We start from the raw sequence: 27418 nt of genomic DNA on the forward strand, positions 1-27418 counted from the left end.
CACTCCCAAGAGTTATAAAATGCTGACATCACCAGTAAATTGATTTCAAAATTCAAACTGCAATCATAATTTTTTTAAACAACAAAGAACCAATATTCATATGTAATGAACAGATTCAAACCTACCTCTTATCAGAACACTTCCAGAGATGTAAATAGTACCTGCTACGCTCAAACAAAACCATCTTCCCCCTTTCTTAACTTCTATGAGTCATGTAGCTTTAAAAAGTGCATACTATAAAATTATCTGCAAGTATCCAGCAAGTATTGACAAAACCTTCCTGAAATTAATTGTATATGTTTAAGGCTAGCCAGTATTTTAATTTCACACCTTGGCTGGTTTAAGAGATGACAGGATCACTCTTCTGTTCTGATTTTTTAATGCATTTTATCTGATTAAAGGGGTTTTAATAGAAGATATTTGCATTACTGTTAAAAACATATTTTAAAAACCACTTTGCCCAAATTAAGTACTGAAGCACACTCCCTCCATTTGACTGCTGTACTAAGATCTACTATAATGGTGCCGGAAATATATTTGCACTGATATAACTTATTCGATGGAAATAAAAACCTAATTCTGTCACAGGAGTAAGTAGGACAACTGAAATGTAGGAAGACCCATGAATTGCCTTTGTTCCATCACAATTACAGTGACAAAAATATTTATGTTAAGAGAATAGCTGCTGACACTGAAAAAAGTAGGAAGTGGGCCGGGCAGGATGGTTCCCGCCCCTAATCCCAGCACTCAGGGAGGCCGAGGTGGGTGGATTGCTTCAGCTCAGGAGTTTGAGGCCAACCTGGGCAACACCGTGAAATCCTATCTCTACTAAAATACAAAAAAATTACCCAGGCATGGCAGCATGTGCCTGTAATCCCAGCTACTTGTGAGGCTGAGGCAAGAGAATCACTTGAATCTGGGAGGCGGAGGTTGCAGTGAGTAGAGATCACACCATTGCACTCCAGCCTAGGCGACAGAGCAAGATTCCATCTCGGAAAAAAAAAAAAAAAAAAAAAAAAAAAAGTGGGAAGTAAGGCTTTAAAAAGATGAAAATGGAAGCTGGGACTTTTCACAGACTCTAGCTTATCTGGAGATATGAACCACTGCACCTACTTACTTAGTCAATACTAATGAACACTATAATCAAACAAACAAAGAAACTACACATTGAGGGAATTAAACTATTATTTAGAAAGTTTCACTAGTTTTCTGTGAGGTAATTTTGTGAATGGTTAAAGACCTTAAATAGCTTTTTTTTTTTTTTTTTTTTTAAAGGGATTTTGCTTTCTTTAATATGGATTTGGTTAGCGCTCACCTCATACCTTAATCATCACCCTTATATAATATACGTTTATGAAATAAAACACAAAAAGTCTTTCACGATTATTCAGAACTTGATCTTATTAACAATCCCAACAAGGGTGGTCTGCTCCTTTGCCGAATTGTTTCCTATTCACAATCCTCCCATTTCACCTTAGAGGTGAACCCTTTATAAAAACACAATGAAAGTGAGCAACCAGGGTATGTATGGTGAGACCAGGCAAAATAGACCTAAAGAGAATCTGTATTCTACGGAATACATTCAGTCTAGTGTACTCACTCTTGCATGTAAAGTTCTACATAAATTAGAAACCTAAATTTCAAACACTGCTTGGGGACACGTTAGCTCTACAAAATGAAAATGCTATGCATTTTGCATGAGGTCATGAAAGTTCCCAATTGATTTCCCCCTGCTCTTCATCCCTGACACCACTTTAAACTCAAAAGCATCATCGTGTTTTGTCTTTTCCTTTCATCAACATCCTGCTCGCATGTTAGAATTTGGAACACAAATCAGTCAAGGATGCCACCATATAAGTGGAATAGAGGTTTCTTTAGTTAAAAGGGAATGGTGTGAGAGGTGAACGACAGCAACCACAGTGCTGCTCCCATTTGCTCCCCTAATCACACTCCTAATCTGTGCAGACACTGCATCAAGTCTTTTTCATGGTAAGCGCTTTTGGGAAAGCACTAGGCTAACCCCATGTTCACTAACTCTAAAATGACTATAATGAAATACCAAATACAAAATTTATTTGCAAGTAGAATTTTAAAGCATATGGTTTTTTTTTTTTTTTTTGGCTTTCATGGAGAAAACCATAAAGAATGTAACTTACATATGCAAAACCACAGTACACTACAGTCAAGCCCAGAGACACTCAATAATCCTGGTTAATCCTGGCCCACTGTATTTATGCAAAGCCAATTTAGTGATGGAAGTACGGCAGTAGCCTCAATGCAAAATAACAAACAATCAAAATAATATCTTTTTGACCTTGTAAATTATTAATAAATATTGATAAAACATGAAATGTATATATGTTCTACACCAATGGTTTTCAAAAGACCACCTGCACTAGATTTAAATGGGATGCGGATAATAGTTATTCCTGGGATCCGGACTGGACTCACTGAATCAAACTCTCTGGACATGGAGCCTTGAAATATGCATTTTCAAAGAGCTCCCTGGATGCTTTATATGTAATGAAGTACCGCTGACCGAAGCATGAACAGTGTTTACACTTCCTGATCACAAAGATGAAATGACACTGCGAGATGGAACACAAGCGCCCAAGCAAACAGAAGTAGCCACTCTTCACAGAACAAAAGAATGGAAGGAAAGTCAGAGACCACTGTCCAATGAGACTAACCAAATCAAAAACTAGGATGTCCAAGGTCACCAAGCTAGTTGTTATATGACTGATACTTGAAAACAGACCTCCTAACTGTGCGTGGTACCCATTCTGGCATCCCATACTGCATATATCTCCAAAAAACAAAAGCTTGAAAATACCAGTTGTTAAAATGTCATGCTTTAATGTTTTGTTTTATCTGTATATTCAGAGATAGACTGAAAAAATACCACCATTGTATGTTTATACAGTTCTTTGCCAACCAAAAATAAATGCTTCCAAGCTTCTTATCTCATATACAGTGAAGGCAGCCAGGGGACATATCGGCATCTGCCTCTTACAGGTGGACAAAATTTCCGTAAGACTAACTCCAACAAGGTCTTATGGCCCTAACAGCGGAGACAATAACCCAATACCCACCGTCCTTCCATTTTCCAAAGAAGCCCAGTCTTCTTTCCATTTACACCTCCCTGAAACTCTGTAAAACTGAGCTCAATCACTATTTTCCACTTCTTAGATTTAAAGGTTTACTCCTCAAGGGTATCATTATGAAATAGATGTTAACCTCCGCAACCAGAGTGTCTGAGCACACACCTGAAAAACTCCAGGTGTTAACCACATCTTATCTCCATGGATTTCTATGAGATAGCTGGCAGAAGGTTTACTCTGCGTACAAACCCAGCAGATATAACACTGCTGTCGAGAGCCAGTGTTCATTGTATTATCAGTTTCAGCCTGATAATTTGATATGACGGGTGTGAGGCACAAGCTACAAGTCTCTCCTTCTTAAAACAATAATTGTGAGCCTTTATTCTTCACCAGCAATATTAAGGTCATTGTCTGCATCAAACCTAAAAGGGAGCTTCCATCAACAGATGTCATAAGAGATAAGCACCAATTTGACATGCTCTTGCAGAACTATCACCTGCTATCAGAGAAGCTGTGACAGCTGTGTAGTAAGACAATGTGGGCCAATTCATCAGTCCTCTGGGCCCCAAGTGCTCCCCTAATGGATATGACAAACATATGCCTCACTGTCACACAATGGGTGTTTACTACTGCAGGGTTGTTTGTATAACGATCCAATTAATCAATGTTGATAGTTGTGGTTTTTATAATTGATGGAAAGCCAGAATTGCATAACTCTATTGAACGACTACATCTTTTGCCATAGTATGATAGACATTGGAAAGAAAAAGGTAGACTACTGGACACACAAAAAGTCCTGGGGAGTTATAAATAACACACCCATTTCCTTGGCTTTGAGATGATGTTACATTTGCCATGTGGGGCCTTCTCTCTCCTGCTTGGTCCTTTACCTTTGAAAGCCTCAACTCAAACATAATCCTGAATCTGAAGCTCCCCTGCTTTTAGAGTCTGAGTGGGTATTCTGAAGAAAGATTCAGAATCTTTCTGAATGTGGGCATTAGGATGTCCTAAAAAGTTCAGATACTCTTATTTGAAGAATCAGGCACTCTTCAGCATCAGCTGACTATTGCTCTAAAGGAACATGCTCTTACAGTTATCAGCTCTTTAGTGTTTCAAGAAAAGTGCAGATCTGAATTTTTCTTTGTCATTCTCTAGTTTTTAAATACTGGCAACTGTTTTAATTTTGGTTACCCTGAAAGTGGTGCCTGAGACAAGGACTTGCAGGTAGTTTTTTGAGAACTAACTCCAAGAATCAGGAGAGAGAAAAGTGGGGCAAAGGAAGAATAAAAATCAACCATGGGGTCTTCGTGAGGTCTCGGAGGCTCACAGAATCTTCCCTGTGGATGAGGGAAAGCAGGGGCGTGTATCCCCCAAGCCCCTTTCCCCTGCTGGTTATGAACTGTTCCTAGGGGTATTCGTTCCACCACACTCTCCAACTGTACCTGCCTAAGTGCTGAGTGAGCTTCCTCAGTTTGGGAGAAAGCCATGAACAGAAAGGCAACAACTGTGCCCCAGGCGGAATGCAGTCAGCATTCAGAGAATTAGAGCTGCGAGTGAAATTGAAGGTGACCAAGGGGATGTGACTTAGGGTACAACCAGCAACTACTGCAGCAACTAATAAAACTGTAAACATACTTCATTCAGATCAAACAATTAATGGGTGCAGTTTTGATCTCACTCATGGATTCCATCCCCTTTTTGGCTTGCGAGAAGCCTTCCCTGACCACTTCCCAGTACCAAACCTTTACAGTGAGGCTCAACATCCTACCACCATGATGCTGGCATTTACACCACTGCACTTCATCATTTACAGTCACGTCCATTGACCCCCTAGGTTATGAGCACAAAGAAGGGAGACTCTGCAACCTGTTTATGATCTCCAGCACCTGGGGTAAGGCAGGAGCACAATAAAAATCTGCCAACTAAATTTGTTCATGGAAAAGGCCCATCAGTGTTTGTGGAACTGAATAAATAAATATATTTCTTAATAAAGGTCTGTTAGCTACAACCATAACCCAAGCCCAATCAGGAGAAACAGTCCTGAGGTCACTAAGGAACAGAACAATCAGTCTTAATTCCTGCTCTAAAGAGCCTTGTGACTCAAAGACATGAATCACTGACAAAGATGAACTTTGTTTTCTGAAAGGCTATATTGCCTCAACTATTAAAATTACATATTCTCAACACATGTACTTTTCACATTACTGAAAAAGCCTAGAATAGTATCTTTGCCCCCAGAAAAACAACACAGTTGTAATTCAATTTCATCACCTGCTGTAACCGAAACTGGATTTTTCTTATATGCAGCCGAGAAATTCACCTTGTTTCCCATGCAAACTCTTCTTGATATTCCCACCTTTCTCTAAGGATCTCAGAGCACTTCCTGTCTGAAGGACATCCACTCAGGCAGGGACCTGAGGCCTGTGGGACCTCAGTGAAGATCTGGGCAGGGAAGCTTCGGGGAGAACAACACAGATGGGACAATTCTGGAATTGTGAAACATTCCATAAAGATCAAGGTTCTCCTTATACCAGCTGGGTGGATACCTGAACAGAAATAGCAAAGAAGCAGGCTGCATGCTCCTATCCTACATATGGCACAAACAAAACAGAAAAAATAAGTACTCATTAGGGAAAGCTAAATGTAGAATGACAATATCCCCAACAGACATCCTTTCTTTAAAAATGTGAAGAAAGGTCTCCTGTGTTACCAAGTTGCTACATTATTTCTAGCAATTATACACACACTTAGATAGATACACATATATATTTATATGTCTACACATGTATACATATATATTTTAAGGCATAAAAATCTATATAAGTGGGTTCTTACAGAAAATAAAGTCAGTCATTCCAGGAAAATAACGTTACTTATAGACTTAAAAATAGTTGGGTAAAGTTTCCATGTATTTGCTAATTAAGAATCCCCTGCTTTAATAAACTTATATCCATCAATTCCCACTTATTCTTTACTCTTAAAGGAAGAAATAATTTCTGTAGATGATAAAGCTATCTAATATATTCTGAAACATGTGCAACAACTTAACAAAGATCAACTAAGAGAGGCAGAGGTTGGAGAAAATTTGATAAGAGTTCAATAAACCGACTTCATTCCAACCTTCCAATCTTTAGTCCATGTTGACCTTCAACCCATTGTACCAAAGGAATTAGCCAATGCCATGGCAAAGTAACAAACACCACAAACTCTTGAGTGAACTGGGTGGGGTTTGAAAGCTAATAAAACATATAAACTTTTTTTTTAAAGGCAGTAATGATCTTGAACTTACCTCATTAACATTGTTTAGAAAAACATCTAGTTGCCCACATCTTAAGGACAACAGTCTTAAATAACATAGCCTAACGCAGACTCAGTCCTGTCAAAATAATCTAACCTCTCCTGATGGAGTGACTAGCCCAGGAGATCAAGGGAAGAAGCAGGACACAATTTATATTCGCATTTTTACAAAGCTTTTGATTCTGCTCCTCACGAAATAATCATCAATAAACTGCGAAAACGGGATCTACACTGCATAGCTATGAAATGGCAGGAAGGTCATGTTCAGCAGGGAGCTATCGATGGAAAAGTGTCAGCCTTCGAGGGAGTATAATAAATGGGGCTCCAATGTGGTCAATTCTGGGCAGTGCTCCAGTGGACATTTTTCATTAATGACCTGGAGGGTAGAATAATTATCACTGTCATTAAGTCTGCATATGAGACCAGACAAAGAGGACACGTTGAGGAAAGGGAGGGGAAAAGGCTAGAGGGAGTCACCAGCCATAAAGGAATATTTTATCAGAATGTAAAAGGAACTCAGAAGTTTGAGAGAAAAAAAAAGCACAAACAGAACGCATCTTACGGAACAAGCACAACGCATGCAATTCCTTTTCCTTCTCCTAACCTTTACCGCAGCTTACTGCTGCAGCCTTGACCTCCTAGGCTCAAGTGGTCTTCCCGCCCCAGCCTCCTAAGTACTTGTGACTACAAGGCACATGCCACCATGCCCAGCTAATTTTACAATTTTCTGATAGAGACAAAGTCTTGCTTTGTTGCCCAGGCTGGCCTCAAACTCCTGGGCTAAAGCAATCCTCCTGCCTTGGCCTCCTGCAGTGCTGGGATTACAGGTTTGAGCCACCTCGCCAGGCCTTCCTCCTCTTTTCTTTCACGGGCTCTGAGGCTTACTTGCCTCAAAAACGGCCACATTTACTCATTTGATAAATATACAAGAGATGCTTTGTTGGGTTCCAGAGCTACTTTGTTAAGCAATACAGTTCTGCTGTCTAATATCACAGAAAGAGTTAGCTTTCTGAGGAAGAAATTTAAAAGAAAATGATGATACTGTCGAAGAAGATTTCTTTGGACCTTTTTCCCCCTTAGTCTGAGTTAGTCACTTCTCTTAGGTGCTTTCACATTTCTTTTGGCCTTCCTCTGTCACACAACCCTGAAGTGTAATCAGATTTATTTATTTTTCTCCCCTCTAAACTGCCAGTGTCTGAAAGGGCACACACCATGGATTCTGTACCTTGGTATCTCCGCAGAGCACAGCACCTGATAGATAATGAATGCTCAATAAAAGTTTATTGATTTAGAGCTGAATACAAATTATACACATAGTAAGTAGCTTTATGGAAGTTTTTTTTTTTTTTTTTTTTTAAGCCTACAGATGCTGTCCTGGAACTCAAAAGTTAATGGTCTCCATATAGCCAGAAAGTCAAAGCTAAAAATATAGAGCAGGGCATCTTCTGCATATACGGTAATTTCATATGCAGTATGAATAGGGTACCCTCATTCATTTCTACAGAATGAGTAAGGGCAGAGGGCAAGACTAAGCAAGAATGTCTTCAGGGAGAACGGCTTTAGGTGAAGGAAAGGGAGGAGGGTGGGAAAAAGGGAAAGAATCCTGAGAAGGAATGTTCAGGAAACCTGAACCAGGGCAGCAGAAAACCTGAGGCTGAGACCAATAGGAATGCCCCAGAAGGGGTGAGGTCAGCAGCACTAAAGGCAGCAGACAAATTAAGGAAGAAGAAATACCTGGTGAGGAAGCCCTAGGTGACACCAACAAGTCAAAATGTGTTGAAATTCTGAGTGAAAATAGAAGACAGCCATCCAAGGGAAGAGATAAAAACAAGGGCATGAGTTTGGAGAGCACAAACCAGCTGTGACATAGATTACGCAATGATCCAACTAAGTATAACCAAGGATGAGGAAGAAGTGAGATTCTTCACTGGAAAAGTGGGGCCATACATACATATACACACAGCATAGATTATACAACTAGTATGAGACATACAAAGGCTACAAAAATAATAAAGTTAGAAGAGCACTTAACTTTACTAAAACGGGAGGAGTTCCACGATTGAAACCTAAGTTTTGTTTATAATGTGCATCCACATAGCTTCCTGGAGAAGAATGTTCATTTCAGTAGACAATCACTTAGAACAAACGTGCAAATTTTGTCTGAAACTACCACTTCTGATTCAGTAAATGCTGTTCTCAACTATGGCCAAATCTGTCTCAGCTTTGTGGCTCCAATTCTGGCAGTGAACAGGAATTGTAATATTCCACATTTAAAGGTAACATTACTTAACATAATTTGGCTTTTTTTTCATTTTCTCTTCATTTTTATTAAGAAAAGGGACAGTGAAAGAGAAATATGGAAAGAAGATATAGAGAATCACCAGGCATGTGAAAACTCCACATCTGGTACTTGAAGACCAAGCTGTTTCCTGGTCTTCAAATCATGCCTCTGCTGCCGCTGCTGTCATAAAGTTAACTGGCTTACCTTTAATCACAGGGAATGATAAGCTACTGAAACATACATTTTCCAAAATAATCCACACAATTCAAAATAAAAATAAATATTTGAGGTGAGTCAGCCTCAAAATATGATCCATTCTTTCCCAAAATTTGTTTAACCATCAGGGTCATTTCAGGCAACCCAGACGACAGGATTCGTTTAGAAATTGAAAACGAGCATCCATTAGCAGTTATAAAAATTTAAATTCTAACATTTGCTCTTCAAAATAAAACAATAACTCCAATATAATCATGTCATACTGTTATATATAAATTTTGTTACCAATCATGGCATCAAAAGTCAGAAGCTATGTGCTGCAATCTTTAACATATTCCCAGCAGTTTGAGACTACGGGTTTTTCCCCTTCACCTCCTGCACAAAATCATTCCTAGGCAACTTTTAAGTCACTATATAACCAGTACCAACAGTGTTAATTCAATTCTTTAGTTAAAGCCATTAAGTCTGTTTTGGAGTATCTGATTCCAAGGACCTAAATCAAGGGGTGAAAATGAAAAATTGCAAACATGTGGCTCATTAGAAAAATAGTTATAATAGGCCTTACTGCTGTTATTATTGAGTGTACAAGTGAAATAACCATTAGCCAGCTTTAACCACTGAAAAACACCCTATGGTGGCATTTGAGTGATTTGACGCATTTTTGTACACAATTGCTGTGCTAATGGAGCAGACACTTACCCCATAACAAAGGAAATCTCAAATGTAAGCCTTAGGGTTTACAGCAATTCCAGAATACCAAACCACTACTAAGGATTTTAAATGAAGCCCCTGCTGGTCTATTTACTGGTTAAACCCTTTGTCTCCTCAAAACAGTCACATCACTCACAGGACAAATTATTGATAAATTGAGGAATTTCAAACAAAGACAAGCAGGAAATTAAAAATCCATAACAGACATTAGCTTTAGGAAATGCACTTAACAGAATATGATCGTTGGTCTAGATTCACTTTTTTCTTTGTGTATTTCAAGACATAAAGGTCTGTGAGAGGCTCCTATTATCCCTGCATGCTGAAGAACAGAACTGGTTCAGCTATGGAAAGAATGAGATGAGCCAGGCAGTCTTTTGATTGCTGAGGATAATCTATAAACACAAGACACAAAGTTGACCCTGAAAGTGATCTCCTCTCACCTCCTCACAAGGGATGGCAAGCTAGCGATATCTTTACAGGGTACAAAACAGCATTTAGGAAAGGTTCCTAAAGGAAATCACTCTTCCATTCAGTCACGTTGCTATGGTAACCAAACCAATCAAGCTTCTTCACAAAGGCTTTTATGGCATGTTCTGTTAGCAAACTCATATACAAAGTATAACTCAACTAAATTAACACTACATTTGTTACCCTGTTAGAGATGGGGGAAAGGTACAAATCCTTTTAAAAATTAGAGAAATAGGTACTCTTTCCATATCAACATCTTAAATTACTCAAGTTCAGTCTTCTTACATAAACAAAAGCCTCTTGAAGTCTCTTCTTTAAGGAATAGAAGAAGAAAGGGAATTTTACCTAGCAGTACAAGCTCTTTCCAAAAATAGATTCTTTCCCCACCTTCTTAGGAATACAACAAAAGAATTCTTGCATCTTGCTGAATCTTTCATTGTCATTTCTTTGCAAACCTGTGCTTCAGATACATTTGTGTTATAAGTGTAACTTACATGGAAGAAATCCTAGCATTTACCTCTCAGCATTTTTAAGACAAGTAGAATAGGTGAATGAACAATATGAACTCCTTTGATTAAAGCGTATTTTTCCTTCGGTATAGCATGATGAAGCTATAGTATCAATTACAGCCTTAAATTTGAAGGCCATTTTAGGTTAGTGACATAGTTTTACACTAGGGCGACTCCATTTCTGTAAGACATTTCTCAAGCTAGTTAAATTCACTTCTGAAAAGCAAAACAAAAGCTATGAGCAAGAGCTTTAATGGACTTTAATAATCTGACACTCAGCTCCAGAGGCAATGGATTTGATAAGAAGTGGATACTGTATCATGTTGAATAAGTCTTTCATATTCCTATTTTAATTTTATTCAGAAATAGTAAAAGAAATTCTATGTCCTCAAGAGTAAAAATTTTATATTTTAGATGTATAGAGAACACATCTAGCCTGGGCAACATAGTGACATCCTGTCACTACAAAAAAAAAATTTTTTTTGAATTAGCTGAGAATAGTAGTGTGCACCTGTAATGCCAGCCAGCTCCTTGGGAGGCTGAGGCAGAAAGATTGCTTGAGCTCAGGAATTCAAGAATGCTGTGAGCTGTCATCACTTCACTGCCCTCCACCCTGGGGGACAAAGCAAGCCCCTGTCTCTAAAATAAAATAAAATAAAATATACCTTCTATCGATTTCATAGAATGGTAAAATCCATAAAATATCTAACAAGCAAAACTGATTACAGGAATTGGTAGTGTGTCTAGCCTGTGCCCTAACAACCATCTGAAATTTCAAACCGGTGTCTTCTTCTCGGACTCAGGGGAGGAATTTCAAAATGTCTGATAACCAGATTTTACTCCAAAACATTTGACAACTAAGACCAGGTTGGAAATAATAACTAAGATAAATTTGGATCAAATAAAACTACAATCAATTGTTCCAAAGTTTTTAGAAGGCAAAGCATCATCAATACCATTAAACATAAATTTTAATAGACATTATTCTTCCAAATTGATGGTTTGGTTATAACCTGAGCTTCCAAATTGCCTGGTTATAATTCACTGCTTAGTAGAAATATTTTCAGCGCATCTCAGATCGAGTTAAATTGTAAGTCTTGAATTACAACTGAACTACAATTAAGAACATCTGAAACACTGTTTAAATCAAGATTATCCATTTTAATTTCTAAGTGTTTGATGTATCAATAAGCCGAAGGTTAAAGCTTTGGAAAATATCACTTTAATTGACTTTACACATAAAATTGTGTACCTCATCCTAACTAAATAACATTTTACACTTGTGTGGCCACTGGAAAATTTACAGCGTATATTCTCTGCCTCAACTTATTTGATTCTCTCTACAGTTTTAGTGGATAGGCAGAGAGGTAAGAGGAGAAAATCAGGTTAATTTGGTTTAATAACTTACTTACTTGTAATACTGCCTTTTATAATAATAATATTAATAATTTAGTAAACACTTAAAAGCCAGGTATTATCCTAAGAGCTTTCTTCATCATTGTTAATGTCATGATTATATACAAATATTTGTCTTCAATTCTGACAATAATTAAGCTGTGGTTATTCTTATTTTACAAATTAAAACACTGAGACTCAGAAAGGTTAAGCAATCTGCCAAAAGCCACATAGTTAAAAAGTTAAGTTGCCAGGACTTAAAATCAGATCTACTGAAAAAACAGCCCAAATACTTAGTTAGATGTGCTTCTTACAAAAGCACTGCTTTGTAGCTGGGATTACAGGTGTGCACCACCACATCCAGCTAATTTTTGTATTTTTAGTACAGACCGGATTTCCACCCACCTCAGCCTCCCAAAGTGCTGGGATTACAAGTGTGAGCCACCGTGCCCAGCCGGCACTGCTTCTTATACACATGGTATTTCATTGCAGCCAGTATCACATTTATTGCATTTATAAAATTTCAGACAAATAGTTTGGCTTCGGTAATTACAATTTTGTCTTTCAAATCATTCAGCCATTTTTGACAGCAATATAAATTCAGTCTTTCTGAACACATAGCTGTTTGTTCGCACAACAGATTTAAACAATTACTCCTGAAGAGTTCACTTGTTACCATTTAGAAGAACAGAGAATCCGGTCACTAACCAGGAAAAGGACATAGCCCACTAGTCCACTACTAGTTGCAATGTTCGACCACTGGGTTAAATACAAAATATGACCATGCCAGAAGAAGGCATAAAATGCTAGAAAGTGACGGCTTGGCCAGAGTTGAGCTTTCTTTTTTTTTTTTTTTTTTTTTTCCTAAAGATGGGGTTTCACCATGATGGCCAGGCTAGTCTTGAACTCTTGACCTCAGATGGCCCACCCACCTCGGCCTCCCAAAGTTCTAGGAATACAGGCGTGGGCCACCGCACCCAGCCAAGAGTTGAACATTCAAAGCTAAAAACATAAAAATGTATCCTTAACCTTGTTGGGATTAAAGGATATCACTAGCTTGGATGATAAATAAAACACCAAGCACTTACTCTCTGTGTCCTGAGTATTACATTCCTAAGGGGAAACAATTACTGTTATCAAAGTGTGTCACTTACTTGACTTGTTTGAATAAATAAACCATATAAAATATATAGAAGCTCATTCTAATACAACATATATGATGTAGGCTGATATATTTCATATTAATATATTAACTTATATTTTATATGATTATATTTCTTTAATATAAAAGCTTTTTGGGGTCCAGGGTGGTGGTTCACACCTACAATCCCAGCACTTTGGGAGGCTGAAGTACACAGATGACCTGAGGTCAGGAGTTCAATATCAGCCTGGCCAACACGGTGGAAACTGTCTCTACTAAAAATACAAAAATTAGCATGGCGCTGTGGCGCACACCTGTAGTCCCAGCTACTTGGGAGGCTGAGACAAGAGAATCGCTTGAACCTGGAAGGCAGAGGTTGCAGCGAGCCAAGATTGTGCCATTGCACTACAGCCTGGGCAACAGAGCGAGACTCTGTCTCCAAAAAACAAAGCAAAACTCTTTGTGACACTTGGGGTGCAAATTAACCTTCTACATTACATTGTAAGCACTTTCAATAAAATTATCTGGGAGATTCTTAAAGTCAGATTCCTTTGTGACACAAGATTACAAAGTTGTTGATAGCTGAAATTCCAGGTAATTCATTCAACTGACATATAATCAGAGAGCACAAAACGAGCTGAAAGATCACACCAGGGCTCTCCTGTGTCTTGTTCTCCCTGTCCACACAATAACACACTCAGGAAGCCAGCTTATTATAAAAGTATGACTTCCCATGACAATTGAGTTGAGTGCCCTTATTTCAAGATTCTTAAAGTAGCCATTTCACAGCAGACAGCATTGCTTTTGAGGCAACATTTCAAACATTCTGAAAATTGCATTCCCTCTTTCTGCTTGTAAGAACAGAGAAAAAGATATAAATCAGAATATTTAACAATAACATAGCAAACAAGATTTGCTAACACGTTCTAACCTTATATATATGTTTATATTCTTAAAATGTATGCACATCTGTATATTTAATACAACCATATATAATACTGGTGCAATTCTGATGTCTATTGCATAGATGTGAAAACTGAAGCACAAATAGATTAAGTAATTTAATCAAAGGTCATTCGGCTAGTTAAGTGGAAGAGCTACATACTGTACTAGGCAATCTAGCTCCATAAGCCATCTTTTCAACCTAAATTTAATACGAGGAAGACAGAGTCTCTGCTCTCATAACAGCTTTTTATTGAAGAGAGAGAGGCTATACAGAATATATTTATAATTATAATAAAGTATCATATTCATTAATTTTAAAATGTCAGAAACAATATTAGGATTAAAATAAAGAAATCAATCTCCCAGTGAATGCTTCCTTGAAGTTAAATTATGTACCTACTATACACCACACACATACACATTTTTTTATGTATGTATAGATGTCTCTAAACCCATGCAAGACTCAAAGAGTCACAGAATACCTTTACATTATCTTCCACTATCCCTTTACAATCACTTAATATTGAAAGTTCTTTTCTACCCACTACCTGAAAAGTCAAGAAGTCCACTTACTTTTCTAACTCTTAAATAATATGATGTCATACAGTCACTTTAAATTATGAAACACAGTCCCAATTCAGAAATTAGAGTGCCTAGTTCAATATGTTAGTCACATTTGAAACTTTCAAGTTATAGCCACCTCCCTCTCCCAGCTAGGGTTGGCTACAGACCAGCATCAGAAAATAAGTAAAAAAAGGTATGTTCAGCCCCTTCTTCTCCATTTTCACCTCCTCTGATCCTTCTGCTCCTCCTGATAGCTGTTTTCTTGAACTATGGGGTTTAAGTGGTGAGAAAAAGGAAACACTGAGAATAAGACAATTCTTTTTTTTTTTTTTTAAGAGACGGGGTTTCAGCATGTTGGTCAGGCTGATCTTGAACTCTTGACCTCATGATCCGCCCGCCTCAGCCTCCCAAAGTGCTGGGATTACAGGTGTGAGCCACCATGCCCAGCCTCAAGAATAAGAAAATTCCTACATGATCACAGGTGATAGCTGGCCACATACATGCTCTCTGGGCTTGGTCAATGTTTACAGCCACCTCTCTCCCTCTTTGTCTCTCTCAGGTGGTAAGTTCATGGCTTCTTCAGAGGGCACTCACTCCTGGACTCCTATCACCTGCCGTGCTGAACGTGGGTGCTACAGTCTCCCCAACCCATCACTCACTCCTTCTATAACCCCTAGGAATTCAAGGTAACTTTTACTGAGGTTGGTTTGTTTCACTCAGCAGCTCTTTGGGCAGGGCCCAGGAGGGCATCAGCTCTCTTACACAGGTGGCTCATAACTTGCCTACAATAAACATTTAGAAATCCTTTGACACAACAACCTCTAGGAGTGGAGGCCAATCCCAATGCAGTCACCTTTCCTTTCTTCCACTTGTGAGAAACAACTATCTGGCCTGGCTCTTGACCCTTTTAGAGTTTCTAAGTAGAAATAAAGACAACCATCCAGTAAGTTCTTCAACGTCAGGAAACATGTGAAGCTCGAAATCTCACGGATCACCACTAATGAACTTACTCATGCAACAAAATACCACCTGATTCCAAAACACCTATGGGGTGTCGGGGGGAAGGTGCTCCCTTGAAAGTTTCTTTCCCAATTGGCTTAGTGAGAGTGGTGGGAAAGGCAATCATAGAATAGCTCCTGCTAAAAAATTTGTCTTCACGGTCCTCTCTTTTAATCACAGCCCCTGAAACAATTTTCTAGTATATTCGTCAAAAATTTAGCCCTTGGTTTTGAATCTCAATTTGGTATCTCATATCTATCATTTTAGGGTCACAGCCAAAGCTTCTATTTTCATATATTTATCTATATACTTATCATTAGTCCTATGAGCAACTGACAGGTTATCTGCATTGTTTCAAGTGATGGGCTCCCGTTGAATAAGATTTTCTTAGATACTGATATTGTTTTAAAAACTTAAGTAGCAATTATAAATGTCATCATAAAAATAAATTTCTCTCTATGACTGCTTTTCTTTTTTGCTTTTTTTTTTTTTTTTTTTTTTTTTTGCTCTGTTGCCCAGGCTGGTGTAAAATGGCGCAGTCTCGGCTCACTGCAACCTCCGCCTCCTGGGTTCAAGCAATTCTCCTGCCTCAACCTCCTGAGTAGCTGGCATTACAGGCATGTGACACCATGCCTTGCTAATTTTGTATTTTTAGTAGAGATGAGGTTTCTCCAGGTTGGTCAGGCTGGTCTCGAACACTGGATCTCAGGTGATTTGCCCGCCTCAGTCTCGCAAAAGGCTGGGATTACAGGTGTGAGCCACCACACCCAGCTGACTGCTTCTATTTTTATACTTTATGTCTATTACCATTTGGCCATTAATAAAGTTGTGACTTTGTGGATATGTCAGCTGTTCAACAACTGGTACTTTAGGATATTTCTAATGAGTATCAGAGAATGAATATTTTCATCCTAAGTTCAAGAATAAGACAGATTTCTTTTTTAACATAATTACTCATTTTTATCAACAAATCATTAACAAATGACAAATTATTGCATGGATATATATCATCCTCCATCATGTGCTACATTTCCCTGAATATCCTAAGAAAACTAACTTTTTTTAACAAGGCAACAATCTCTGAACACTCCGTGATCACAGACAGTTCCAGGATTTGTTGCCACCACTTTGGCAAATCTGAAAGTCACAGTGAAAGCTGAAAACACATTTTTAGTGGTTTTGGTTTGTTTCTGTGTTGCTTAGTAGGCATTTTTCAGCCTGCATTATTTAATAAATGCACAAGGGGCTATACTCTTCTTATGTTTTTGACTCTGCACCAAGTTGAGTCGCTGAAGGTTTTCTCAGTGATTTAGTACATCCAGTCTTTTGCCTTTTTGGCCCCGGAACATTCATCCAGGCCCAGGTAATGTCTACCTTAGCAAGGCCTCCAGTACCTTAACTGCTATCAAAGCAAACTTAGATTGAGAAATAAAAGGCTGTAAGAACTGGGAATAAAATGTTAAAATACAAACTGATATTATCATGTGTTCCGACAGAGAAAGTGCACTTTAAGTTGTGCACAGCCAGGCGCTCACTACAATCTGGAAATTCTCCCAGAGAGAGACCTGTTGCATTTATACCTTGGTTGGAAAGTTAAGGACACAGTTGTTGGAGGCTAATGTCAAACTGCTACCCCAAGAGCAGGGGAAAGTACGATGATTCACTGAGATAAAGTAATTGTGAAAGGCAAACACGTGCTTACAAGTACAGCATCCATAGCAATATTATTGAGGACTTACTTGTATTATGCATTATACCTCACAGCCTGCAGTTGGGTCTATTTTTATACCCAAATCACACATAGCAAACCAAAGCTAACGGAGGTTAAGCAGTTTGCTCAAGGTCCCGTAGCCGACAATCGAGCAGAACTGGAATCCAATTCTGTTAAACTTCAACCGCCTCCCATCCCCCAAAAACTACCAGTGCTGTGGTCATTTACTTTAAGCTATGGCAATTTAACAGGTTAGAAAGCACAAAGGATTAACAGATTTCCATTCCTCCAAACTAAGCCCAGTGTTCCCACAGCCCACACTGGAATCTTTCCAAAATACATTTCTGGTCAAGTCAGTTCTAGCTACGGGATCTTTCGATGCTTTCCCATCTAAAGCTGAAGAAAGTACAGAGGCTCCAGTAAGACATTTAATATTCAGGGTTTTGCTTCCATTTTACTCAACAGCCCACTCCCCACAGCCTCCTCTTGAAGCCCTCTTCTCTCCTGGTATTCTGCTCTACTGTAATATCCCAGTTTTCTTCTTACCACTTGAGCTGTTCTTTCTCAGGCTCCTTAGAAGTTTCACCCCCTTTGCTGACCTCTAAATGTTCCGCGTTCCACTGAACCCCTTTTTAAAATTCCTGGATGATTTCATCCTTCCCACAGAGCTGTAATTGCCATCTTTGATTTCAATGATTCACAAACTTTTAACTCAATGTCTATGATGCCTTTGAGCTACGGAATCATGTGATACACAGCCCTTCCCCACCTTACATGCTTCATGGAGACCTTAAACCAGTAGTTTCCAAACTCATTTCCTCATCCGCTGGCAAGTTTATACGCCAGTCTTCCCCATCTCAAGAAATGACAGCTTAGCTGGGCATGGTGGTAGTGCATGTCTGTTAGTCCCAGCAGCTCAAGGGGCTAAGGTGGAAAGACCACCTGATTCCGGGGAGGTTGAGGCTGCAGTGAGCTGTGATCACACCACTGCACTCCAGCCTGGGCAACACAGTGAGACCCTGTTAGGAAGGGGAAGGAGGGGGGAAGGGGAAGACGGATTTATTTTGCAACAGAATGACTCATTATTATTGACAAATCATTAACAATTGACAAATTATTGCATGGATATCAACCCCAACCATGTGCTATTATTCTCTGAATATCTTGAGAAAACTAACTCTTTAACAAGGGGAAGGGGAGGAAAGGGAAGGGGAGGGAAAAGAGAGGAAGGGGAGGAGAAGGGGGCGGAGGAAAAGAAAGGGCAGGGGAGGGAGAGGAAGAGAAGGGAAGGGGAAAGAAGAGAGAGGAAGAGAAGGTAAGGGGAAGGAAGAGAAGGAAAAGGAAGGGGAAGGGAGGGGAGGGGAGATGAGGGGAGGGGAGGGGAAGGAAGGGGAAGGGAGGAGAGGGGAGAGGAGGGAAGGGGAGGGAAGGGGAGAGAAAAGGAGAGGAGGAGGGAGAAAGGAAGGGCCATTTTGTTACAGGAAAGGAGTCTTGATCCAGACCCTAAGAGAGGGTTCCTGGCTTTCATGCAAGAAAAGATTAATGTTGAGTTTGCAATGCCAAGTGAAAGCATGTTTATTAAGAAAGTGAAGGAATAAAAGAATGGCTGCTTTATAGACAGAGCAGCCCTGAGGGCTGCTGGTTGCTCATTTTCATGGTTATTTTCTTGATGATATGCTAAACAAAGGGTGAATTATTCATGTCTTCCCTTTTTATATTATATAGGGTAACTTTCTGACGTTGCCATGGCATTTGTAAACTATTGTGGTGCTGGTGAGAGTGTAGCAGTGAGGACAACCAGAGGTCACTCTTGTCACCTTTTTGGTTTTGGTGGGTTTGGGGTGGCTCCTTTACTGTAACCTGTTATATTGGCAAGGATTTTACGGCCTGTATTTTATGCTGATCTTTTATCTTGTCCTGTGACTTAGTATGGCTTAATTGTCTGGGAACACAGCCCAGTAGGTTTTAGCCTCATTTTACCCAGCTTTCATTTAAAATCGAGTGGCTTTGGTTCACATGCCTTTGACATTTCCCCCCTCCCTTTAATATGAGAACCTTTATTCCTAAGGGTTGCAGAGGGATGAAGATCTATTTTTTTTTATAACTTTTTTAGGCCGAACAAGGGCAATGATATTTTGGCCTAACTATGGGGGTCTCTCGCATTCAATGTAGAGAGGAGCTTAGTTAGAAAGTGTAAGTGTGGTAACGTTTATTTGTAACTTTTGAGTTTTGACAAAAGGTGATATCTAAAAGATTAATAAGAGTTTAAGAAAACATTCAGTAAGCTTGTTTTGTATTCTTATACAAAGAGTTTAACAGCAACATATTTTACAAGAGTAAAGCAAAGTAAGTGAAGTTATTTTAAGTAAACTAAATTAGAAGGCTTTTTATGAACTGGGCAACTGTTGGAACTAAGCTGATAGGGGATTGTTAGCTGACTGTAACGTGTCCAGAACTAGAATACTGATCCAGATTTTTGCATTCCTTATTCCTTTTGGTTTTCTTCAGCAGCACTTAGAGGTCACTGGTTGGTTCACAGGAATAACCAGGGTTAGCTGAAATTGCAGAAATAAACTTAAAGACAACTAATGAGACTAGAATTTAATAACAAGTGTACTACAGTTCCTGAAACATAATATTTTTTTCCAGTCTTCCATTTTTGCTAAAGATAAATTATGCTAAGACTGATATGCTTTATTATACTTGGCCTGATTATTTGTATAAAGTGCAGGAAAAATAATTATTTTTTTTACATATGGTTTTTTTTAAAACTGGCTTTGTGGAACTTTGTTCCATAGAAGGAATTTTAGATAGGACTTTTTTTAAAGCTGAGCCGTGCCATGAGTTTGCACCTTTAAATATTTATGATTTGGGTAAAATTCTTTCTTTTTGAGGTCCCAAGATAACTTGTGGCTCCTGGACCTGTTAGAAAGTGGTATTTTTTATTTGCCACCGGTTAGAAACCCTGTATAGGAACTGTTTTATGCAAGGTAGGAGGCTAGTTTTCTAAAGGGTTTTTATCGGTTTTGTAAGTTAAGTCTGATTCCTTAAAGGAAAGCACACCATTTTAGTTAAAGCCTTGGTAAAAATAACCAATTTTTAAAATTGTGTCCTGTAACAAAAGAAAACAGATTTTTACTGCACTTACATAAATAACTATATTGTCGTAAGTTAAGAATGCTTACAACTAGTCTTTAACATTCTGAAGAAATCAGAGAGAAATAAATATGCTCTCAATTTTGTTTATAGGAGTACACCTAACTCTTAAAAGCTGTAATGGCTTAAAAGAAAAGTTTCCTTGACTTTGAAAAATAAAACAAAGGATTAGTAACACTTCAGGCAAAGTTAAAAAGAGAGAGTTCTTAGATTTCACGTAAGAAAGAATTCATGGTGAGTTTGCAATGCCAAGTGAAAGCAAGTTTATTAAGAAAGTAAAGGAATAAAAAAATGGCTACTGTATAGACAGAGCAGCCCCAGGGGCTGCTGGTTGCCCATTTCTATGGTTATTTCTTGATGATATGCTAAACAAGGAGTGCATTATTCATGTCTTCCCTTTTTAGATTATATAGCGTAACTTTCTGACGTTGCCATGGCATTTGTAAACTGTCGTGGTGCTGGTGAGAGTGTAGCAGTGAGGACAACCAGAGCTCACTCCTGTCGCCATTTTGGTTTTGGTGGGTTTTGGGCAGCTCCCTTACTGTACCCTGTTTTATTAGCAAGGTATTTATGGCCTGTATTTTGTGCTGAACTTTTATCTTGCCCTGTGACTTAACTGTCTGGGAACACAGCCCAGTAGGTTTTAGCCTCATTTTGCACAGCTTTTATTTAAGATGGAATTGCTCTGGTTCACAGGCCTCTGACAATTTCAGGACAGAAGCCTGTATCCATCCTCAATTTCTTCCTGATATTCCTCCTCCATACCCTTACCTCAGTCAATTGGAAATCCTGTCTTTACTGCCACCACCATCTCTCATCCAGACTACCTACAACAGCTTCCCAAATGGCCTTCCTATTTCCACTCTTGTTACCTCCCAATCTATTCTTTACACAGCAGCCACAGTAATCTTTTTAAAACAAAATGCATTGTTTCACTCCTCAGCACACAGCCCCTCCCGAGGTCTCCCATTGTGCCTTAAATGAAATCCAATCTCATTACCAAAGCCCTGAGCCATCAGACCTCCTGACCATTTTTCTCCCATCTTAATCACTTTTGAGGAGCCCAGTCCACCGCCCTCCAGCCCTGCTGGTCTCCCTTCAGTTCACCACATAGGTATTTCCTGCCTTTTCTCCTTCATATATGCTGATACCAGCTACCCATATCCAACTGATTACTTCTCATCCTTCAGGTCTCCACTTAAATATACAAGATCAAGATTCCAAGCCGGCAGGCACCATCTTTTTTTTTTTTTTTTTTTCCTATTATACTACTTATTCAATTTGTAATTGTGTATTCATCCATTATTTGGCTCTCCTGCTGAATGATAAGGCCCCTAATAGCAAGAATAGTATCTCTTCTGATCACAAGTAAATGCCCAGTGCTTACCAGGTACCTGACATATAGAAGAAATTCTACAAATATTAGAATTTAGAGCCTTGCACGGTCTGATTTCTGACGATTTCTCCCTACTCTCTAACCCCACACAGAGGTTCTGATCACACCTTTATAAAAGCTTACAGGATACCCAATGAGCATGATTCCTTGACACATGTGGCTCCTTCTGTCTGGAATACTCTTTCTCCCCTTGTTTAAACTGGCAGAATTCTTTTCTCATTCTTTCAAACTCTTTCTAACCCTACATACACACATAAAGACACACACTCAGGGTTCAGGGTAGAGTTGATTAATTCCTATTCTCTGGGCTCACTATACTTCTGTTAAAATACCATACTAAATTGCTATAAAAATCTATCATCCTATCAATCTCCTTTAACAGACCAAGCTTGCTGAAGGTAAGAGGAATTTCTAATTCATATTTCAATCTCCACAACCTAGGGAAATCTGTGTGAATGGATAAATAACTCAGCCCATCAATCTATTTGGTATTCAAAAAATTTTACTTTTAGGCCAGGTTTGGTGGCTCATGCCTACAATCCCAGCACTTTGGGAGGCCAGGGTGGGTGGATCCCCTGAGATCAAGGGTTTAAGGCCAGCCTGAGCAACATGCTGAAACACTGTCTCTACTAAAAATACAAAAATTAGCCAGGTGTTGTTGGCACACCCCTGTAATTTCAGCTACTCAGGAGGCTGAGGCACGAGAATCACTTGAACCTAGGAGGCAGAGGCTGCATCGAGCCAAGACTGTGTCACTGGACTCCAGCCTGGACAGCAGAGTGAGACTCTGTCCCAAAAAAAAAAATTTTTTGATTTTTGCCACAAAAAGTAACATAATTCCTATTTCTTCCCTCATACTCTATAAAGTAAATCAGTTTATCATTTATATTTCAAAGTAGAGCCTGCCTTAAACCTATAGAATATTTATCACGTCTCATCACTCAAAGATTTATTTTTGTTCATTATTAAAATTTATGAATTAAACTAAATATGGATGTAAACCAATTAAGCCATAACTAAATGAACTTGAATAGGACCTATTTAAAATAACAGGCCTGAAATTATGTGGATGAGTATCTTCTCTGAAATATCTACATTTTTATAATTATTAATACAATATCTAGAAGCACATTTAATTAGTACTTATCAACATTCCCAAAACAATAAGATAATAATATATTCAATACTGTGTAGGACACTGTTGAATCCATTTGGCTTACATATATATTGTTTAAAAAGGGAAGTAAATCCCTAAAAGTCTACAGGTTAAACAATCCACAGATAAAGAGCTGGATGCAACGATTATGAAGTACACAGACCTTGATGGAAAGAGAATCATTTGTCTTCAAAAGACTAACTTGAAACTGGTGATATTTAAAGACTTACTTAAACTTAAACATGACTATGTGCCATGGACTGAATGTTTGTTTCCTCCTAAATTAATATGGAGAAGCTCTAGTACTCAATGTGATGGTATTAGGAGGTGAGTCTTTGGGAGGTAATTAAGTCATGAGGGTGGACCCCTTGTGAACAGGAATAGCGCCCACTTTTGTGATGAAGAGACATAACAGAAAAGACTTCTCTCTGCCATGTGAAGACGAAGCAAGAAGGCATCTGTCTGTGAACAAGGAAAAGGCCCCCAACAGGAACCAAATTGCCTCACACCTTGATCCTGGACTTCCAGCATCCAGAACTTCAAGAACTAATGTCTGTTGTTTAAACCGCCCAATCTAGGGTATTTATGCTTGTTAGTAGTACTCTACCACAGTCAGGAACCTAAATTAAAGTTGCTGCGGAATTGACAACAGGTTCATTGATATCAGGTTCTGTATCAGTTGAAGAACTCATTATCGAAAAGAGAGAAGGTAACTGAGATTATTATTATCTACACATCTCTAAAGAACACACAGAATGAACTGTCAAATCCATGTTATGTCTGGATTTATTACAAAGCTTTCACTTTTGCAACAGAATAAAATTAAATACTCCTTATAAAATTTGTGAAATTCTCCTCTCCATGTAAACTCAGATAATCCAAGCCATAGCAGGTTTATTATTATTTTAAAATAACTTAGGGTGCTTTCATCTTCGCAGCATATGGGACAAGAGTGTTCCATAAAATGCAGTACTTGAAAAGGAAGCACATATTCTTGGAAATACTCTATCACACTGTGCCGGCAATGCCATCCATCATATGCATCCATTTTAGAGTTACCGTTGAGAGCTCTCCAAGTTAAACTGATAATCCACACTAATGTTTTGTTAATTGTCCATGTAATTTTTTTATTTTTATAATTGAAGTTTAACTTATACTGGTGAATTGCCCACATTTTAGGTGTACTTGGATGACATTTAACAACTGTTATGTCTACATAACCCACATCCTTATCAAGATATACAGTATTTCCATCACCCCAGAAAGCTTCTTCATGTCCTTATCCATCATCCTCCTCTTCCCCCACCCCCAGCTCCCTTCCAACCTTTGCCAAGGCAACCACTGTCACGGTTTTTGTAACTATAGATTAGTATTACCTAAAAAATCACAGAAGGAATCATATAGTTTGTACCCTTTTGTGTCTAGCTTATTTCACAAAATATACTATTTTCCAGATTTATCATTTTGTGCACACATCCGTAGTTCATTACTTTTGTATTGAATAGCTCTGCATTGTGCATTTAAAAAAACGGTCAGAGTCACTTTTTTTGTAAGGTTATTATGGTCCTGTAGAAAGCTTTATCGTAACACACACCACACTGGGCTGTGATTTCTTGGTGAACTGGACGTTTTCCCCTGACTTGCCCACAGGTTGTTGCCCAGCACTTAGCAAGAGCACCAACTACCTCCTTGGAGCTCAGTTACTAGGAAGACCATAAACATTATTACTCTTAATGCATCATCCTCTAGAGATATTCTCATTTACAATATATTCTCACAGCACAGAATAATGAAACAACCATAGAATCAGCTGAATGGGGACAAACAGCTCACTCTACCACTAATAACCATAGCCTTCCAGCAGGCCATTTACCCTTCCTGACCTTTGCTTTTCTAATCTGTAAAATGGAAATAACAGTAACATCTCAGAAAACTAGTATGATGACTAAATGACATTACTTGTATGAAACCTCTCCATACACTATACAATTCTATAAAAAGTCATTATAATGTAGCTGAGACAAAAGACCTTTCAAAAATATTTCCTTGGTAGTATCAGAACACAAAATTTGAAGATCAAGCAGCAGAGTCTGAATTTGTCTTTACTGTGTTGGAATCAGGCACTGTTCTAGTCTCCTTACATTTATTAGCTCTTTTAATGTTTTAAGCATCAGTATGGAGTAAGTACTGTTATCACATTCACTTTACACATGAGAAATGAGCCAAAACACATCAAGTGACCTGCTCAAGGTCTCACAGCTTATAAGGGGAGAGCCTGAGGTATGGACTCAAACACTTGGGTTCCACAGTCCAACCTCCTAAGTATTTTGTTTTACCTTTTTTCTATAGTTTGCTTAGTATAAATTTGTGAAGATTATTTTGAACCCTAGTACTTGAGGCAAATAATCAAAGGATTAAAAGATAGGAGATAAATTCTATGAAAATTCTAAAACACTTCTGGGCACTTTCAAAACTCAACAGCAAACAAACAAAATCTTGATATGAAGAAACAAGATGGTAAATAAGACAGGAAAGTGGAGAACGGGCTTCAGTCATTAAATCATGGACATGTGAGAGGTTTCAAGTACAGTTAAGTGCTCTGTGACCAAACAGAACAGTGAGGACCATGATCATCTGAAACATGCCTTCAACTCCCCCCAGTGAGGAGTGTGCAGAGACATAGTGGCCATCCACCCTATCATGACGCGGCATGTTCCTCCCAGTCAGTGGCTGCCGGAGTACCTAGCAAAGGGGAGGCAGACACTACTTGGCTGAAGGAAGTTTTTTTTTAAAAAGGGGAAACAAGTGCAAATAGTCATTCACATGCAAGGATATTCACAATTAAATCCATAACTTGGGGAAAGAGCATCCATGGTGGTAAAATCACTGCTTAAAGAAATCACAAAACCCTACTAGGGTGTAAGTTATTGCTTCATTTTTCTATCAATTCTCTTCAACTGATTATTAGTGAAACCTTTATAAGGTTTAATCAGCAAGTGATATATCATAAAGTTTATATTTTTAATAACAAATATGCTCTAGAATACTCAAGAACTAGTTTTTCTGAGGAATTTTCATGATCCAGCTTCACAGTAAGATAGGCACTTATAAAATCTGTGGACTTAGATGGGACATTTGCTATCACCGAATCCAGCTGCTACACTTCACAGACAAGATGACTGAAGCTCAGGAAAATAAGTTTTCTGATACTTAACAGTGAGGAGGAGGGTGGGGGAGTGGTTTCTGTTAAAAGACTCCACTCCAAAACTGTTATGAATTGATTCTGCACTTGTTTCAGACATTCTCATTTCTGATGATTACCTTTGTTAGGTCTACCTTTTGCATCCTAGGAGAATGTTAGGAAATGTTTAAAGCTGAGTTGGTTAAAAATTTAAAACAATCTCGTTTACTCTGTATCAAAATGAACTTGGCTTGCTTTCATTACAACATTATGAAATCGTATTAGGAGTCTGTTATGTAAACATGCTCAGAGACCAGACTAGAGATTATATAGTCTACGTGGAATAAAATGAAAATCCTAATTCAGTAAAACTAGTCATTTCAAATAGACAGAGAAACAAGGTGAGCAATATGAAAGCTCGCTAAACTTTCCTACAAACGAAAAATAAATCCTTTAAAATGTAACGCCCTGAATGAAACATATCATCTTCAAATATTAAAAAAGAACTCACATAAAATCTGTCTCTTTCAGCCAGTTAGAATGAATTTTATCATTCTGAAAACGCTTTGCTATTGGTTTCAACACTGTATCACTTTTGTGAGTCAACTGCAGTGTAAACACTGCAAAACCTCAGAGGAAGTTTCACAGAACAAAGACCATTTGCATAGATTAATTTGGCAAAAACTGCTTTCCAAATCACAACGTTTTACAAAGACCATATTCTATCTGTCCTTTAGTGGTTTTTTGACAGATGGAAATGGGTACAAGTTGTAATTTACTTGTATCCATTTCCCACTGTAGAAGTGTCCAGGAAAATCATCTGAACAGCATGACAGATAAAACGCAATAATGAAAAGTGTTTGCAATCTTCTGAGAGCTATAATGTGCACTGAATGCAAACAGCAGCGGGTGATTTAAATATATATGTTGTGTGTGTATATATATGATCTATACATACGTCTGATGACTACCAAGATAGTACCTAAATATACTTAAGAATCCTGCAATAAAAACATGAAGCAAAATGGTGTGCATTGATCCAGTAATCTCCAAAGCTCCTAGTCTCAACCTTTAATTTATTCTAATAGAGAATTGCTTTGAGAAAAACAATGAAAGACAGTGAAATCTGACAGTGGATAACAGCATATTTTTGTAATAAGGAAAGCAGAACAATAAAAAGATGTCAAATGT

The 27418-nt window shown here is 38.4% G+C and overlaps 1 protein-coding gene across 50 annotated transcripts in view; it reads right to left on the reverse strand.

Moving 5' to 3' along the window:
• Positions 1–27418, reverse strand: part of PTPRD (protein tyrosine phosphatase receptor type D) — a 2321819-nt gene that overhangs the window by 496316 nt on the left and 1798085 nt on the right. The gene's annotated exons all lie outside the window — the stretch shown is intronic.

The sequence above is a fragment of the Sapajus apella genome, unplaced genomic scaffold (genome assembly GCF_009761245.1).
Source record: "Sapajus apella isolate SASKATOON/1434 unplaced genomic scaffold, GSC_monkey_1.0 scaffold24, whole genome shotgun sequence".
Taxonomy (NCBI): domain Eukaryota; kingdom Metazoa; phylum Chordata; class Mammalia; order Primates; family Cebidae; genus Sapajus; species Sapajus apella.